At 39.5% G+C, this 20,290-nt stretch overlaps 1 pseudogene; it reads right to left on the bottom strand.

Moving 5' to 3' along the window:
- Positions 1 to 3,865: 3,865 nt before the first annotated feature.
- LOC127432252 (ras-specific guanine nucleotide-releasing factor 2-like) lies at positions 3,866 to 12,614 on the bottom strand (annotated as a pseudogene).
- Between the last annotated feature and the right edge of the window lie 7,676 nt (positions 12,615 to 20,290).

Raw genomic sequence — 20,290 nt, 5'->3', positions numbered from 1 at the left:
TATCATCTGTCCATCTGTCTGTCTGTCTATCTATCTATCTATCTATCTATCTTTGCTCCATCCATCCATTTACTTGTGCTCTATCCATCTGTCCGTCCATTCATCCATCCATCCTTCTATCTATCTATTTGTGCTTTATCCATCTGTCTGCCGTCTGTCTGTCTGTCTGTCTATCTATGTATCTATCTGTCTGTGCTCTATTCATCCATCCTTCCATCCATCCTATCTATCTACTGTATATATCTGGTTTGATGAACAGCTGAAAAATTAGGACTCAAGATGGTGCCGAGTATGGCTGCTGCGTTGCGAGCTCTGACACAACATAGCAGTGTTTTGTTTGTTTTGTTCACAATTCTTATTTTTTTTGTCTTGGATGTTGTCTGCCTTATTGTCTACGACAGACAAACACTTTTGGACATTGGTTCAGCAATTTCACACCGTAAACCGGACTTCAAATTCCTCAGTGCCGACCCGCTGTTTACAAACACGCAAGCGGAGCCCTTTGTCTGAGCTGCCTGGCCGCGGAAACGCAAAAGGAAAAGGACAAACAGAGCCGGTGTTCTCATCAGAGTAAGACGCCACGCAAATCGACCCCCACTACCCACTATTCTACTGGCAAATGTTCAGTCTCTGGATAACAAGCTCTGCGAGCTGAAAGCGCGGATCTCTTTCCAACGAGAGACGAGGGACTGCTGCATTATCTGCCTTACGGAAACTTGGATGTCTGCGGAGATTCCAGACTCAGCCATTGAACCCGCGGGGTTCTCTGTGCACCGAGCGGACAGAGCGAAAGACCTCTCAGGTAAAAGCAGAGGTGGTGCAGTATGTTTTATGATCAACAAATCCTGGTGTGATCAGAGGAACGTACATTCTATCAAGTCTTTCTGCTCTCCTGATCAGGAATTTCTCATGCTTCTGTGTCGACCATTCTGGCTACCGAGGGAATTCACAGTGGTCATCATCACTGCTGTGTACATCCTGCCGCAAGCCGACACAGACCGGGCACTCAAGGAACTGTATGGGAGTATAAGTGAGCAGGAAACCGCGCACCCTGAGGCCGCGTTCATTGTGACCGGGGACTTTAATAAAGCCAGTTTAAAATCAGTCGCACCAAAATACCACCAGCACATTAGTTTCAACACACGAGGGGACCGGGTTTTGGACCATTGCTACTCTCCCTTCCGGGATGGCTACAAATTAGAAGTTCCCCCACCCACCATTTGGCAAATCGGACCACTCTTCCATTCTGCTTCTGCCCGCTTACAGGCAGAAACTGAAACAGGAAGCACCCACCCTCAGAACGATCCAGTGCTGGTCGGACCAATCAGATTCTACGCTACAAGACTGTTTTGATCACACGGACTGGGAGATGTTCCGGTCCGCCTCTGATGACGACATCGAGCTTTACGCTGATAGCGTAATGTGTTTCATCAAAAAGTGCGTAGAGGACGTGGTTCCGACCAGAACAATACGGATCTATCCGAATCAGAAACCATGGATAAATAACGATGTTCGCTCGGCACTTAATGTGCGGACCTCCGCTTTTAATTCCGGGAACGCGGAGGAGCATAAACAAGCCAGTTATGCCCTCCGAAAAACTATCAGAACCGCAAAACACCAGTACAGGAGCAGGATTGAAGGACAGTTTAACACCACCAACTCCAGAAGCATGTGGCAGGGAATTTACATCATCACGGACTTTAAAGGGAATAAAAACTCCACCATGAACACCGCTGCCTCTCTCCCGGATGAGCTAAATACATTTTATGCTCGTTTTGAGGGAAATAACACCGCCCTCGCAGAGAGAGCTTTCGCGGCCGAAGCTACAGTGGTTAGTTCACTCTCCGTCTCTGTAGTGGATGTAACCCGATCCTTCCGACGGGTGAATATCCGCAAAGCCGCGGGCCCAGACGGTATTCCGGGCCACGTCATCAGAGCGTGCGCAAACCAGCTGGCTGATGTTTTTACGGACATTTTCAACCTTTCCCTCTCTTTGTCTGTAGTCCCCACATGCTTTAAAACATCCACCATTGTGCCTGTACCAAAGTAATCAAAAATCACTTGCTTAAATGACTGGCGTCCTGTTGCTCTGACCCCCATCATCAGCAAATGCTTTGAGAGACTAATCAGAGATTACATCTGCTCTGTGCTGCCTCTCTCTCTTGACCCGTTGCAGTTTGCTTACCGCAACAACTGCTCCACTGATGATGGCATTGCATCTACAATACACACTGCTCTCTCCCACCTGGTAAAAAAGAACACTTATGTGAGAATGCTGTTTGTAGACTACAGCTCAGCATTCAACACCATAGTGCCCTCCAAGCTAGATGAGAAACTCCGGGCTCTGGGCTTAAACAGCTCGCTGTGTAGCTGGATCCTGGACTTCCTGTCAAGCAGATGCCAGGTGGTTTAGAATAGGCAGCAACATCTCCTCATCACTAACCCTCAACACTGGAGCCCTGCAGGGCTGTGTTCTCAGCCCACTCCTGTATTCCTTGTACACACATGACTGTGTGGCAACACATAGCTCCAATGCCATCATTAAGTTTGCTGATGATACAACGGTGGTAGGTCTGATCACTGACAATGATGAAACAGCCTACAGAGAGGAGGTGCACACTCTGACACACTGGTGTCAGGAGCACAACCTCTCCCTCAACGTCAGTAAGACAAAGGAGCTTGTGGTGGACTTCAGGAGAAAAGACAGAGAACACAGTCCCATCACCATCAATGGAGCACCAGTGGAGAGTCAGCAGCTTCAAGTTCCTGGGTGTCCACATCACTGAGGAACTCACATGGTCCATCCACACTGAAATCGTTGTGAAGAAGGCTCATCAGCGCCTCTTCTTCCTGAGACGGCTGAGGAAGTTTGGAATGAACTGCCACATCCTCACACAGTTCTACACCTGCACTGTAGAGAGCATCCTGACTGGGTGCATCTCCGCCTGGTACGGCAATAGCACCGCCCACAACCGCAAAGCACTGCAAAGGGTGGTGCGAACTGCCAGACACATCATCGGAGGTGAGCTTCCCTCCCTCCAGGAAATATATACAAGGCGGTGTGTGAAAAAAGCTCGGAGGATCATCAGAGACTCCAGCCACCCGAGCCATGGGCTGTTCTCACTGCTACCATCAGGTAGGCGGTATCGCAGCATCAGGACCCGCACCAGCAGACTTCATGATAGCTTCTTCCCCCAAGCAATCAGACTTTTGAACTCTTGATCTCCCACGATCAAAATACATCAGCACTGCACTTTATTACCCTTACTCTTATATCTCACACCGGACTGTCATAAATTATATTATTATTATATTCTCTCTTAACAACTGACTATCAACCGACAGCTTGAATGTCAATACAGTACAATACTGTACATTCTATATATACTATATATACTTTTTTATATATATTTTATTTTTTTATTGAATAATGTGTATCTATATAGTGCGTATTGTATACTGTACAGTGTATGTTATTATTTGTATATTGTTGAGTGTAATTATGTGTATATCAGATGTTTAAATTGTGTTGTGTTAATTTGATGTTATTGTAAATTGGTATATGTCTCATCACTGTCACGACTGCTGTGTTGATCGGAACTGCACCCAAGAATTTCACACACCATTGCACTTGTGTATATGGTTGTGTGACAATAAAGTGATTTGATTTGATTGATTTGAACAAACAAATTAACTAACTAAAACAAATTAACAAACTAAACAAACTAACTAAACTAACAAACTAAGAAACTACCAAACAAAACTAACTTAACAAACCAATTAACAAACTAACTAAACTATCTAACTAACAAATTAACTAACTAAAACAAATTAACAAACTAAACTAACTAACAAACAAACAAAACTAACTAAATGATGCAACTTCTGAAACACTGAAGTAAACAGACTTTTGTGGTTTATTGCTGTACCTGGCCTGCTGAATTGCCTCCACCCATCCGCTGTAGTCAGCATCCATCTCCGTCCGCAGTTCCAGAGGCTTCTGTCCATCATAGCCGAAAATCACCAGAAAACAATGCTGAATAAGACAAGAGATTATACATCAGTAGGCCACAAATCAACATTCAGTATGACATTTGGCCGATGGTTTGGCAGAATAAAAACAGTTCTGACCTAAATACAGATGCTTCCTGCGGTCACTGGCATGAACAAGCATGCACTTATTATGTTTCATTAAATTAAGTGACAGCGGACATGTTACGGAGTTATTTTGCCCTAAAATCATACAGAAACATCCAAAACATGGACTGGAAAGCCCATAAATGAAAAATAACAAAATATCAAGAGACTGACAACTTTAAAATAAGGTTTAGCATTCAGAAAATGAAGCTTATTTTTAGGACCTTTAAGATTTTTGTTCTGTGACATTATTTTCACAACATTTAAGCATATCTTCCCCTATTTTCATTAGTAGTAGCGGTTCTAGCTTGTATGGCGCACTGGGTGAAACCCGCTTCAACACGCCCCCAAAGTTGTTGACCGGGAGGGGGGACCGTGCCTCGTGTAGCCCCTCCCACAAGGTGCCGCTCTGGGCAACTGCCCATGTCGCCTATGCCTAAATCCACCACTGTTCATTAGTGTAGTCCAGACATTTACTTTTGATTGTTAATGATTATTCTCCATGGTGATTCTAACTAAATTCAAATTACAGTAAAACAAGCCATTTTTACAAATATAATATTAAAGGCAGCCAAACACATATTACCATGGTGTATATACTTCACCATTTACAGTATATGAGTTTTCAAGGATGTAGGCTTAAGGGCTTGTTTGTGTTGATAAATGGCTGGTGTGTGTGTGAGAGAGAGAGAGAGAGAGAGAGAGAGAGAGAGAGAGAGATTATGTAACTGCAGAGCTTCGCCTATCAGTATTTAATGCACTGTCCTCAGCCGCAGGCCTTGTTTAAACCAAGAGATAACAACAGACATGACCATCCCACAAATATTCTAAATCTTTTTAACTTTCACCAATCTACCATCAAAACTACTGGATCAATTGCACATATCAAAGCTGCCACTTAAAAGCGACTTTGGACTTGTTTTAGATGCTAATTACTGAAAAGGCATTATAAGTTGCTATTTAGCCTTGTGCAATCTATGTAATCACTCTTTTCACTTATTTTGGTAAGGGATCGAGTTTTCATAAAAGGTTGCTTGTTTCCCTTATGAGATTCTGTGCCAGTTTACAATAACAATGCTTAAGGATTGTTAAGATTCAGCACTTGTATCTGCTATCTTTGCATAATTTTTCACGTAGCTCTGTGTGCATGTGTTTTCTTTGTTTACACACACAGACACACACACAGATTGTCCTTTTGAAATGATGCTCTGTAGACTTTTATTCAAACGACCGCATCTAGGAGAAACACACCACCACTGGCACTACTATTCTTAGACGGACAACCCACTATTGTGCAACAGAAGGATGCTCACATTTGTGTGCAACCCGTTTACCCATCAGCAGAGCTCATGAAATCGCAATATTTCCAGATGGGCTGCATCTGCAGGAATCCACAAACTGACTGGACAAAATACTGTAAAGTCAACATGAAACAGCATTCACAACGCATTTCACTTTTGTAATATGATGCATTTCTAAACTGTGCATGATTTATATTCAACATGAAGTTGTTACATTTTGATAAAAGCAAAATGCTTTAGAACAAAGTGCACTAATGATTCATGCACAATAAGATATACATTACATATGCATTAATAAAGTATATAGCATCAATTATGATTTCCTGCCCTTGTGGAAACTCTGATCCAGTAGCACCTTACGTAACATTTTAAAGCAAGTACTTTAAGCATAATACAGTGGCACTTCAACATGACATCAAGCCTGATTTCCATAGTAACCCAAGTCATCAGCACACTGGCGGTTCTATCAAGCATATTTCATTTGCATCTCAATCTTTATCAGGTCCATTCAGAATGGCAGATTATCTCTGAACGACCCAAACTGAAGCCAAAGTAAATATCGGTCAATCGGATAATGGAGTTATGAGCACTAATAATCCATTTGCATCACAGCAGTTCAAACTGGATTATCGTATATAAAAAGTTCCCTAACTATAAATTAGAAGTGCATTTTAAAAACATTAACATAATTAATTGTAATTTTATTCTCCACTAAACGCAGCCATTACATGCACAAAATATTTTTTGCATCAATAAATGAGCGTTTTATAAATATGCCAGTTACTTTGCATATCACAAAAGCACGCTTAATTGAGTTGGCCCAGAAGTCAAAGCACAACTGGGCATTTGCCTATAAAATGCTTTTGGAGCACATTGAAGCTCTCTGATGCTTTGCGCTGTTTGAACTTCCCACTCCTTCATACGGCTGAGAAAGGGACGCTGTAATGGTGCAAAGAAATGTCTGCAATGAGCCGCATCAAATAAAACTACAATAAACGGCAACATTTTTAACAGTAATACCAAACTTTGTCTTTTTTGGAGGAGATGGCTCGCTGGTGAACTATAAAACGTAAGCAATGAAAAGAATAAATGCAAGTGGAATGTAAATAAAAACTATTTGCACAAGTAACTTCTCTGATTAGCCTAATAATTTTCTATAAATATAAATTTCTCTTCAGTTTGATCCTGACAGCAGAAATTACTTAATGTTCATAAAAAAGTGTACAACCTTATATTGGGTGATTCTCACGAAACTGCACAAGACAATGTCCTGGTCATATTAAACCCTAATTTGAAAAAAGATTGAATAATATTTTGCATAAAGAAAATGAAGCCTACATTTAGAACCATTAAGATCGTTTGTGTAACTGGTCCTGCTCGACCCACCCCGAACGAGATTTTGAACCGGTGACTCCGGCGTGTGAGGCGGGCGCACTAACAAGGAGGCTAAATGATACAGCCCCCAGCGTCAGTCACTAGTGCGCCTCTTGAGGCCAGGGGAGCGAGGTTTACACACACTGCAAAGCAATCTGTCAGCTGGCTACTGTTACACTCACCCCCATCCGGGTCACGGCACCACTGTAACAGGTCCTGCTTGACCCTCTTCGAACGGGATTCGAACCGGTGACTCCAGCGTGAGAGGTGGCCGTGCTAACAAGGAGGCTAAAGCCCCCAGCGTCAGTCACTAGTGCGCCTCTTGAGGCCAGGGGAGTGAGGTTTACACACACTGCACAGCAATCTGTCAGCTGGCTACTGTTACACTCACCCTCATCCGGGTCACGGCACCACTGTAACCGGTCCTGCTCGACCCTCTTTGAACTGGATTCGAACCAGCAACTCCTGCATGGGAGGTGGGCATGCTAACAAGGAGGCTAAAGGCTACAGCCCCCAACGTCAGTCACTAGTGCGCCTCTTGAGGCCAGGGGAGATAGGTTTACACACACTGCACAGCAATCTATTTAGCTGGCTACTGTTACACTCACCCCCCTAAACCTCACTCCCATCCGGGTCACGGCACCACTGTAACCGGTCCTGCTCGACCCTCTTCGAACGGGATTCGAACCAGCAACTCCTGCGTGGGAGGTGGGCATGCTAACAAGGAGGCTAAAGGCTACAGCCCCCAACGTCAGTCACTAGTGCGCCTCTTGAGGCCAGGGGAGATGAGGTTTACACACACTGCACAGCAATCTATTTAGCTGGCTACTGTTACACTCACCCCCCTAAACCTCACTCCCATCCGGGTCACGGCACCACTGTAACCGGTCCTGCTCGACCCTCTTCGAACGGGATTCGAACCGGCGACTCCTGCGTGGGAGGTGGGCGTGCTAACAAGGAAGCTAAAGGCTACAGCTGGCTACTGTTACATTTGCATTTTGTGACATTATTTTCAAGACACTTAAGCACATTTTATCTCCCAGTTATCATTACTGTAACACTTCCAGACGTTTTACTTTAACTATTCTCATTTCTTTCAGTTGGAATTTTTATTGCCATAACACACTTACATTGTTAATGTATTACAGTAAAAAAGATGCTGTTGTACAATGATTTTTTAAATAAAATCTGCAAAAATGAAAGGCAGCAACAGGAGAGATCTACTACTATGTATACATACTTTAAAGTTTTCATGTTGCTGTAATGAGAGTATCCAAATGACCATCTTTTTTCGCACTGCTGTTAATGAGAATTGGGGGTAAATTGTGCATAACAGTCATGAAAATAATGTCACAATGTAAAAACTCTTGATGGCCTTAAAAATAGGCTTCATTTTCTATATGCAAAATATTATTTCTTATTTGTTTCTTTTGATTTTGGAGTAAAATAGGACATTTTCTTGACAGGTTTCATGAAAACTACCCATTAGGAAAGCACATTATATTGGTGACCACATCAGTATTGGCTGAAAAATGTGTGACATATTAAAGGGGTCATGACATGCTTTTTTATCATTTTAATATGTTCCTTGAGGTTCACTTATAATATTAGTTAAGTTTATTGCACAAAAAAAAATAAATAAATAAAAAACAGTTATAAATTCATAAAACATGATCAATTTCCACCCTCATTCTCACCCTCTGTGTACATTCCTCCAGGAAACTGCGGTGAAACAAAAAGCAGCACGTAAAAGTCAGTTTGTAAAATTTTTGTTATTGTAATGTTCATTCTATGAGACTCGGTTGCATAGTTTTTACTCATCCCTCGTTAATAATAATAAAAAAGTAAAAATCTGGGTTACAGTGAGGTACTTACAATGGAAGTGAATGGGGCCAATATATAACCATTAAAATACACTGTTTCGAAAGAAACCTACCTTATCTGAGTGAAGTTATATATCCAATATTACAAATTTGTTACCATGATGACATAGCAGTAAAACGGTAAACCCTGTAATGTCACACTAAAATCACATTAACACATGTAATGTTTACGTCTTACGTCTATACTTTAGAAACAGAGTGGTCAGTAGCGGTTCTAGCTTGCATGGCACCCTGGGCGAAACCCGCTTCAACACGCCTCCAAAGTTGTTGATGGGGGGGGGGTCTGTGTGGGTGCCTCGTGCCGCCAAGATGCCACCCTGGGTAACTGCCCATGTCACCCATGACTAAATCCGCCACTGAGAGTGGTTATGGACTAGCCCCATTGACTTCCATTTTAAGTGCCATACTATATTTGCAATGTTTGTATTTTTTAAATAAACGTGGGATGAGTCGAAACTATTTGTTGTGGTAATCAACATTATGCCACAAATGCTGTTGATTGAGTTTATTAACTTGTATTGAACCCGGAATATTCCTTTAAGATTTTTTGCATCGTGACGTTATTTTCATGTCAAATAAGCACATTTTCCACTAAAATGAATTAACAAATGCATCTAGATTTGTACATGTATATAGAGTTTACTCAAGAGATTCTCATTACTATAATACAATACTTTTTACTGTATGAAAGTAAAAGATTACTGTAATGGAAGGATTTTTTTTTTTTAATCAGTATTTTTTAAAGTACAATAAATACTGAACTATTTAAATAAAATATAATTATTTTTGCATTACAGTAATGAGGATTTTGACGGAAATGTGCTTCACTGTTATGGAAATCATGCATAAAATCATGTTTTTAAGCGTATTTCTTTAGTTTTGCTTTTTGGGATGAAATATGACATGGACATGTTTTTAGTTTTGTGAGATTCACCTTTAAACTGATCAGACTGCAGACTGATGCAAAAAATAGACTGATCCTCCTCATCAGTGCAGTCAAGAAACTCATGCTTAGGAGCCACGGACAACAGGCCTTAATCTGGACAAAACGTGTTGGACTGAGTGCTGGTGTGCTGATGAGGGGCTTTCATGTCTCGTGTGGTTCAAACAAACAGCCAGAGATTAGAATATATATCTGCTATACGTATGTGCAGAAGATCAGATCATATAATCTGCAAGACGCAGCTTACACGAGCAGAGACTGCAGTGCATGCTAGTTTATTGATCCAAATCGCATGTTGACCTTTAGTGTTGTTTATTGTTTACTGTAAGTAAAAATATCTTATAATATGGATGTTGAAATAATGGCTTGTTCTACTGCAAATCACACTTAAAGGAGTCATGACATGCCTTTTTTATTATTTAATATGTTCTTTGAGGTTCACTTATAATATCAGTTAAGTTTATATATATATATATATATATATATATATATATATATATATATATATATATATATATATATATATATATATTTGTAAAACATGATAATTTTCCACCTTCATTCTCAACCTCTGCTCGGTTTTGGTGCTGCTTCTCCTTTAAGACTTGACAGTAAATGCCACTGTTGTGATCGGCTTTCTGCTCTTGACTGACCTGCTCTCTTCTTGTCATCTCAGTGCTTACCACTACTGGGCGGGGCTACAGAAGCGGTAAAGTAGATGTGATGTAGACGTTGATGTGTTGTTTTGGAGGCGGTCATATGCAAATGTCTACCACAGTGTGACATCACAATGTGGCGGAGTTGTTTTGGCAGATTGGTTTCACCAAATGCTCTTTTTGCAGTGAGGAGGAAGTTTTGAGTTCTGAAACTTAATATGTTTTTATAGTACAATGACCTCTTATATGTTGTTCTACATGTCATGACCCCTTTGAAGGAATATTTCGGGTTTAATACAAGTTAATAAGCTCAATCGACAGCATTTGTGACAATGTTGATTACCACATAAAGCAAAAATCACTGTTACAGTGAGTCACTTACAATGGAAGTGAATGGGGCCAATCCATACACGTTAAAATACACACTTTTTTTAAAGGTATAGCCATAAGACATAAACAGTATGCGTGTTAACATGATTTTAGTGTGATAAAATTGCTTATTAACCTTTTCTGTTTAAAATTATATCCAATTTTACAACTTCATTGCCATGACGACATGACCGTAAATCCTATAATGACCATAAATCAAATTTAAACAATTTTACAGCCCAAATAATACACAAGTTTTAACAGAAGAATTGATGTAAATGCATTTATAAAATTATACGCTTCATATTTCTGCTTTTAAAACCTCCAAAAATTGGCTCCATTCACTTCCATTGTAAGTGACTCACTGGAACAGATTTGAGCTCCTTTTTTTTTTTTTTTTTTTTTTTTTTAAAGAATAGGAGGAATGACTCGGAAGTACATTTTTGTGGTAATTTCAACATTATGCCACAAATCCTGTTGATTGAGCTTTATTTTATTGAACCCGGAGAATTCCTTTAAAAATGTAAGCATCTGCGCTCAAATGGTGCTAGAGCTTTTCTCAGAACTAAATTAACTTTCCTGTGGCATTTTGCAATGACTTTTATTGTTCTAATTGACATTTGCATGTCTGTCTTTGGGGTTGTCCATTGTTTATAAATGAAAATGTCCTAAAATAGTGATTGTTTACATATTGACTTGTTGACAATGATAGATATTTATTGAAACTGCAAAGAAAAAGCTGCCGCTATCTGGAGTCGCAAGATACCTACCCTAGCAACCGGAGTCACTCAGCACTCACGTGCTGAGTGACTTCAGTCAGGCTTCCTAAGCAACCAATTGGCCCGGTTGCTAGGGTAGGTAGAGTCATGTTGGGTTAACCTCCTCGTGATCACTATAATGTGGTTCTGGCTCTCGGTGGGGCACGTGGTGAGTTGTGCGTGGAGAATAGTGTGAAGCCTCCACACGTGCTATGTCTCCGTGGTAACGCGCTCAACTAGCCACGTGATAAGATGCGTGGATTGACGGTCTCAGACTCGGAGGTCACTGAGATTCGTCCTCCGCCCCTGAGGCGAGTCACTACGCCACCACAAGGACTTAGAGTGCATTGGGAATTGGGCATTCCAAATTGGGGAGAAAAGGGAAGAAAATCAAAAATAGAAAAAGCTGCCACTGATAATTTGATTATTTTTAAAGGGGTTTTTACACTATACAGGACAATCATTAAAAGCTATCATATCTAATAACACACACACACACACACACACACACACACACACAAATTCCTATTTTTAAGATTTGCACATTTCAATTTTATTACAAAATTCCATAAAACTGAATTGTGTAATTTTTAACTAATTGAAATCCATATTCAAGTTATTTTAAAGTAATTTAGTTAACAATGACTCAATTCAATCTGATGGAATTTTGTTACGAAATTGAAATGCGTAAAATCTTAAATATAGGCTCAAATATTTTTTTGAGTGTGCAATATATAAGGTTTTATGGTTGGTATGAAAATATTTACACCAACATGTTCTGTGTTAAAAGTGAATTACACACATAAACACAAACACGTGGTACAGAAACCAACTTTCTCCTATACACTTTCAAACTGGCACACTTCAATTTGCCTTTGATCCTAATATAAATTAGCAAGCACTCATCCATAGATGAAACTGAGATCAGATTCATACCTGCTGTTTATCTGAACTCTCTTTCCCGATGGTGGAGACTTTTGGAGCTGGAATCCTCTCGCATGTGCATCCCTCCAGTAGATAAATCCCTGATGGTCTGGCACTGTGCTCGTTCACAACGTAAAACAGCACATTCTGGAAAAGTGTGAAGTATTTCTTGTTCCAGCAGCTGTTTTCTGCGGCTTGATGCCTTCTTTACGCGCAACCATGGACAGATAGAGCGCGTGTCCCTCATTATAGTGCACACTCTTCTGCATATGTCACACTGGACACATCATCATCATCCTCACACATTGATGACACCTCCAGCAGCCAGAGATGATCTAAAGTTCAATCCAACCCGCTGATGCTGCGCGCAAAGGAGATTCCAGACGCGAATGACGCGTAATTACGCACTGAGATGAAGGAGCGCACGACAAAAAAGAAGTGTAGCTAACAATCTAAAATACAGTTCAAAAAGTAAAAGAGACAGAAAATGTGGATTAAAAATGTTTTGGGCCTAAGCTGCGTGCAGCAACGTAAAACAAAAATAGATCCAGTGAACAGACGGTACAACAGAATCACAACTCGGTGATAATCGGCTTTCACATCAACTTAAAGAGACAGATCTATTTACCCTCATAGTCTCTATCTGCCCCAACTGTCACTATTTACCCCACAGTATGAAGCTAATACATTTTAAATACACGATAATAAAAGTAAATACTACTATATCCTTCTCACACGCCAGTGAAATTAGTTTTGCCCCTTTATGTAGCAGTGTTGGGCAACGCCACAAAAAAGTACAAAAAGTAGCCACGCTCCTAACAAGCCTACATTTTTTTTTTTTTTTTTTTTTTTTTGTATCGTGACAGTAGACGGTTTTCAAAATTACAGAGCCCCTTAGAGGACAGGGCGAGATTTATATATATAAACTATATTGCCAAAAGTATTCGCTCACCCATCCAAGTAATTGAATTCAGGTGTTCCAATCACTTCCATGGCCACAGGTGTATAAAATGAAGCACCTAGGCATGCAGACTGCTTCTACAAACATTTGTGAAAGAATGGGCCGCTCTCAGGAGCTCAGTGAATTCCAGCGTGGTACTGTGATAGGATGCCACCTGTGCAACAAGTCCAGTCGTGAAATTTCCTCGCTACTAAATATTCCACAGTCAACTGTCAGTGGTATTATAACAAAGTGGAAGCGATTGGGAATGACAGCAACTAAAATGACAGAGCAAGGTCAGCGGATGCTGAGGCGCATAGTGCGCAGAGGTCGCCAACTTTCTGCAGAGTCAATCGCTACAGACCTCCAAAGTTCATGTAGCTCAAGAACAGTGCATAGAGAGCTTCATGGAATGGGTTTCCATGGCCGAGCAGCTGCATCCAAGCCATACATCACCAAGTGCAATGCAAAGCGTCGGATGCAGTGGTGTAAAGCACGCCGCCACTGGACTCTAGAGCGGTGGAGACGCGTTCTCTGGAGTGACGAATCACGCTTCTCCATCTGGCAATCTGATGGACGAGTCTGGGTTTGGCGGTTGCCAAGAGAACAGTACTTGTCTGACTGCATTGTGCCAACTGTGAAGTTTGGTGGAGGGGGGATTATGGTGTGGGGTTGTTTTTCAGGAGCTGGGCTTGGCCCCTTAGTTCCAGTGAAAGGAACTCTGAATGCTTCAGCATACCAAGAGATTTTGGACAATTCCATGTTCTCAACTTTGTGGGAACAGTTTGGTGATGGCCCCTTCCTGTTCCAACATGACTGCGCACCAGTGCACAAAGCAAGGTCCATAAAGACATGGATGAGCGAGTTTGGTGTGGAAGAACTTGACTGGCCTGCACAGAGTCCTGACCTCAACCCGATAGAGCACCTTTGGGATGAATTAGAGTGAAGACTGCGAGCCAGGCCTTCTCGTCCAACATCAGTGTCTGACCTCACAAATGCGCTTCTGGAAGAATGGTCAAAAATTCCCATAAACACACTCCTAAACCTTGTGGAAAGCCTTCCCAGAATAGTTGAAGCTGTTATAGCTGCAAAGGGTGGGCCGACGTCATATTAAACCCTATGGATTAAGAATGGGATGTCACTTAAGTTCATATGCGTCTAAAGGCAGATGAGCGAATACTTCTGGCAATATAGTGTATATATATATATATATATATATATATATATATATATATATATATATATATGTATATAAAAAACATTTAATAGTTTTGCGTTCCCTCGCAATAAATGTACCATTGTTTTACTACAGTAACCATATTGTACTGCAGTCAAACCATATTAATATTGCAGGAAAATGAAAACTATAGCAATCAAAAACCTTGTGGTTTTACTATGCAAATACCATAGTTTAACTAGACTACAGTAGTTTATTTGTTTTCACATATCCCTGCTAAGCTGGGCTCAGAGTGCAGGATCAACCATGATACAGCACCCCTGGAGCAGATAGGGACAAGGGCCTTGCTCAAGGGCCCAACAGTGGCATGTTGGTGATGCTGGGGCTTGAACACCTGACCTTCTGGTTAGTAACCCAGAGCCTTAACCACTGAGCCAGCACTGCCCCTGACTATAGTAGTTATCATATTATTGTATAATATTGTAGACTGTAGTAACCATAGTTTGTGGTGGAAATCCTGATTTTACTACAGTAATATTGTACTGTAGTAGGTTAATCTTGTTTTGTTTTTGTTTTTTTGGCAGTAACCATGGTTTTATTATATATTGTAGTAACTATGAAAAGTAACCATGATTTGAATACACGGTGCTGTATCTATATAGTAACCATGGTTTTACTATAGATTAACCATTGTAATGTTGTGGTTACTGGTTTTACTACAAATACCAAAAAAAAAAAAAAAACAATTATTACCATATTTTTATTTTATTTTTTATTATTATTATTATTATTTTTATTACTATGGTTTCACTACGAATATCACTATGAATAGGATTGATTCATTATAGTGAATCGGTTTGTTAGAACGGTTTATTTCCATTATCCAGCTCAAAAACGATTCGCCTGTTCATTCTTGTCCCTGCGCGTAATTTGAGTTCCATTTGCGACTTTTTTATATAGAAATATTTCATTGAATGCAGCTGTTCTTAACTATGTTTTCGACTGGTTGTATACATTATGGTGATTTCTAGTTTTATTAGTTGTGTAAATTTGTCGACGTTATCATTTGATGGTGAATGGTGGCCAGAACTCTGAAGCAGAGGCGGTGCCAGGATTTTTTCACGAGGGGGCCGGGCAGGGTTCCGTGATTAGTCTGGGGTGGCACCGAAATTCTGTCCGACCGGGGTTGGGGCGAGTGGAGTGTTGTCCAACCTGGGGGGGTTGTTGTCTGTGAGTTGGGGGGCACATGGGGTGGCCAGGCTTCTGTCGGGTGTGTGTGTATGTGTGTGGGGTGCTAGAACCGCTCCTGCTCTGAAGGTCCAAATATCACGTAAAGGCATCATAAAAGTAATCCATATGACTCCAGTGGTTTAATCAATGTCTTCATAAGTGATCAAATCAAAATGTAAATCCCTTTATAAATCTTGACAAGACTCTGCGCATGTGTCAAGCACTAGGAAGTGTAATCGAGCTTGAAATAATGATCATGCCTACTGCAGTGGAGGAGTTATATTGGTTTGTTCTCACCCAAAACTGACTGGATCGCGTCAGAAGACTTTGATTAAACCACTGGAGTCGTATGGATTACCTTTCAAATTCAGAGTTCTGGTCACAATTCACTTGCACTGTAAGGACCAACAGAGCTTCTGCAGAAGAAAGTCATACACATCTGGGATGGCATGAGGGTGAGTAAATGATGAGAGAATTTTCATCTTTGAGTGAATTATTCCTAAAGTATATGAACATGCGTGACTGCAATCACATGTTGCATTTTCATCTGTCACAAACAATAAATCCATTCTGAAAATCTCAGAGAGCCTATGAATCTAAAGGCTGTTAGACTGTAAGACCACAAAAAGCCACATGATCAGCAAAACACAGATAATGGGCTAAAACGAGCTTTAAACAGGCCAGAGGCAGAATTTGTACTGCAGCAAACCTGACTGTGTGTTGAGACGCAGATGGTTCACAACAGTCCAGCCGCAGGTCTTCACTAACATGCTGATTTTTAGTATTTTGTGTAAGCCTGCCATCAGCTTCTGTCTGATAGATTATTGAAGATTTTTTTAATGCATTAAATGTGAGAGAAACTTTAGTGGGGAGCTCCAGCATTCAATCCAGAATCAGCCCAAAAATCCAGAGTTGTGCACCATTCAGAATTAAATTGAATGACTGTAAAATTCCAATTCAATTTCTGAATTTCAATTTAATTTAAACGAATGTACATGCAATCAACACTAAAAACAAATATACATATTTTAAGGATTACTCATTTCAATTTTTATAACAAAATTCCATCAAACTGAACTGAGGAATCTTTTACAAAATAAAATAAAGCTCCCTAAATATTTTAAGATTTATTTATTTTAATTTTGTTAAAAAAAAAAAAATACACAATTCAGTTCTATGGAATTTTGGTATGAAATTAAAATGTGTAAATCTTATTAAATAGGCTAGAATATTTTTCGGGTGCATGCATTACCAATAAACATGTTGTCATACACACAACATTTTATTAGAATAAATTAACCAAACCCAAAATGCTCCAATTTACCACAAGGTCAAATTTTTTTTGAAGTCATCTAAAAACAATGTGCAGGACATTTTGTGGTGCCATAAGGCAAAATTAAAATCTGTTTTGATGGGATTTTTTTTTTTTTTTACAAGTTTAGAAAATGTCTAATCAGTTGAAATCCAATATATTCTACATATCAGGGAATAAATAGGCATAATTAGTCACTTAATTAGTTTTTGTTTAAAGGTTGAATTTCAATGAATTCCACTGTAAACACTAATGTTGTCATAAATTAAGTTGTCTTAATTAACCATTACTTGACATCAGGGGGAGAGCTAGAGGGGGGGCCAGGGGAGCCCCCGGACAGAAACCTGGCCAACCCACTGACCACCCCACTCACAGCTGCACCTCTCTGTCCCGGGTGTCACTGTATCCACTCACCTCCGTTTTTGTATCCACGTGCCCATTTTCTGTGTTAAGTTATAGACAATTTTACAAATTCGTTGCCGTGATGACATAACGCCGTACACCCTAAAACGGGGATTTAAACAACTTTACAGCTCAAATAATACGCAAGTTTTAACAGATGAATTAATGTAAGTGCTTTTATAAAATTATAAGCTTCACATTTCTGCCTTTAAACCCCCCAAAAACTGGCCCCATTCACTTCCATTGTTAGTGCCTCACTGTAACTGCTTTTATTTTATTTTATTATTATTTTAAAGAGGGACGAGTCAAAATAACTTTTCATGGTAATCAAAACTAACCTGGAATATTCCTTTTGAGTATGGTCACATGATCCCACAAATCAGTTTTTAATGAAATGAGAGGATACATTTGTGATTAATCAACGGAGCGGGGAATGCAGCCTTTTAATGCAACAAAAGCACATATGCTCTCCACAACTGGGTAACAAGTTTTTCCATTCTATTACGAAAAATGCAATTCCATAAAGTTCAAATAAAATAAAATAAAATGAATAAATCAAAAACAAATAAATGCTGTTTTATCATGCCCTCAACCCAAAATAGAAGTGTTAAAAAATTGCTCATGGCGTGCCCTCTTGTGGCATGTCAAAGCAACAATCTGTCTTTTTTTAAATTTTATTTTAAAAATGGTCAGAATGTGTATTTCACATGCGAGTCTTTGTACGTCATTTGCAATGAAAATCAATTTGTGAGCAGACAGTGTCTGAGTGCAGATAAAGCATTCATTAATGCCACTCAGTATACTGGAAAAGAAAGAATTCTTGAATTGTTGCCATGGCAATCACTAAACAATTAGAATGTCCACTGTGATGATGCAGGTTCATGGTTAACAGCCATATGTCTATAAAGGCATAGAGCACTGAAATACAGAAGACTGATATGAAAACTTGATATTTTGTGGGTAAAATGATGCCAATGGTGTAAGAAAAACAATATATAGACATACTGTACATTTGTCTAAATCTATGGAAAATATTACCTGAAAACAAATCTGATCTTACACAATTTTGTTGCAAAATTGCAAATATCTTTAAGGATGTTTAGATACTTTTAACTGGGAAAACATGTGTATTTTACATAATTACTCACCTTGAACAGGTGCTTTTCAATGATATCAACTGAGAATACTTTAATTACCCCTATAAATAGCATATGGAGTATAATTATATGGAGGGTCCTTTATAGGGAGATGGTCTTGTAACTTTTAGACGTATAAATGACTAATTACTATTAAATCACCATATAGGCTAACGTGCAAAGTTAATTAGCAATCAGCAGGAATGGCAAACGTCTATCGAAGTTGTACTTTTGGTTTAAGCATTTTTAGGCTTAAAAAGATTTAACAGTCCTCAGATATTGTCATTTATTCTGCATGTATTTTAGATGTTTAAATATGTGCTGTCAGTTTATTTACATTTCTACATTATTTTCCAATGTGACAAAGCGAACTCTGTGGACACCAGGACACCTGGTAACAGTCCAACCCAAGTCAATCCCACTAAACATCCAAAATTATCTTTATATCCATTTTTGAGACTATTGGGAGATTATTTCTTGGTGGCAAGATCAAGTTAACCATGTGATCAAATCCACTCAGTCAGAGGCAAGCCGTAAAGTGCAAATTAACAGTGACTGTAGTCAGACCTGTGTGCAAGACGCAAGACACATACGCACCATTTCTTTATTTCACTGGTTGTCATGGAGATGGCATTGCTCAAGTGGACTGAAACTACGCCATCTCACCTTCCAATCCACCTGACGACATTTCCTTTCACATGAGAAAGGGAGAGACTATTTCAGGCCGACCACAGATGGATAAATGATGAAAAAAGGACAGGACTGTCCTTACACAGTGTGGCACATAAGAGTTTCTCCCTGTTTGGCATATAGAGACTTATGCATTTAATGTTCCTACCAATAAATATTTCATGCAATTCATAAATTACAGACTGATTGTAACAGTTTAGGCAAATCTAGAATAAAGTAGCATCAAACTACCAAAAACAAATTATTTTCATCCTTACACACTGTATACTATACAAGTACTTTAAACTCATATATACAGTAGGCTATATTATACATACTGTACAGTGTAACGGAAAAAAACATGTTCAGGTCATATTTTACCCCAAAATAAAAAGAACCTTCTTACTGATATGAAGGAAAAAAAAAAAAAATAGAAGAAAACGAGAGAAAAAGAAAAACGTCTTGCACACTGCCGTTGCTTGCAAAAAATATTGTATATGCAAATGTATTGATACAGTTATGTTTCAGTCATGCAACCTTCCAAGCAGTGGCGTAGCCACGGGTGTGCCAGGGAGTGCAAATACCACCCAAAACGTCAGCTTGCACACTCAAATGAAATACCTTTTGACGATTATTAATAGTATGTAGGGGTGTAAAAATGTATGGACATGATGCTGAAACTTCGATGCATCAATACGGAATTTAACAAATGATTATGACTATGTTTATGCTGCATTAATATTCATAATTATGTGCCTTTATATGAGCAAAATAAGTTAATTGCTGGTCTTTGCTTCCCCAATTGGAATATTTGGAGAATACCGTAACGTGCTTTTACTTGTGATGTAGGCTTGCTATAATTAGTTAATTCTGTGACCCTGCTTGATGTAAAAATTATTTCATTCATATACAGTATGTTATTATTTACACAGTTCCTCTGAGATTATATATTACACATTTTTACAGTCTGTTTGTCAGTTTGCATCAAGTCAGACATGATGTTATTCTTTTCATATTTCAAGTTGACATTAGTATTATTTAGTTTTTTGCAGTTGCTGTCACACTTGAAACAAACGTCC

The sequence above is a fragment of the Myxocyprinus asiaticus genome, chromosome 42 (assembly GCF_019703515.2).
Source record: "Myxocyprinus asiaticus isolate MX2 ecotype Aquarium Trade chromosome 42, UBuf_Myxa_2, whole genome shotgun sequence".
Classification (NCBI taxonomy): domain Eukaryota; kingdom Metazoa; phylum Chordata; class Actinopteri; order Cypriniformes; family Catostomidae; genus Myxocyprinus; species Myxocyprinus asiaticus.
Note: the sequence above shows the minus strand (reverse complement) of the source record. Positions and strands in the feature narration are given on the sequence as shown.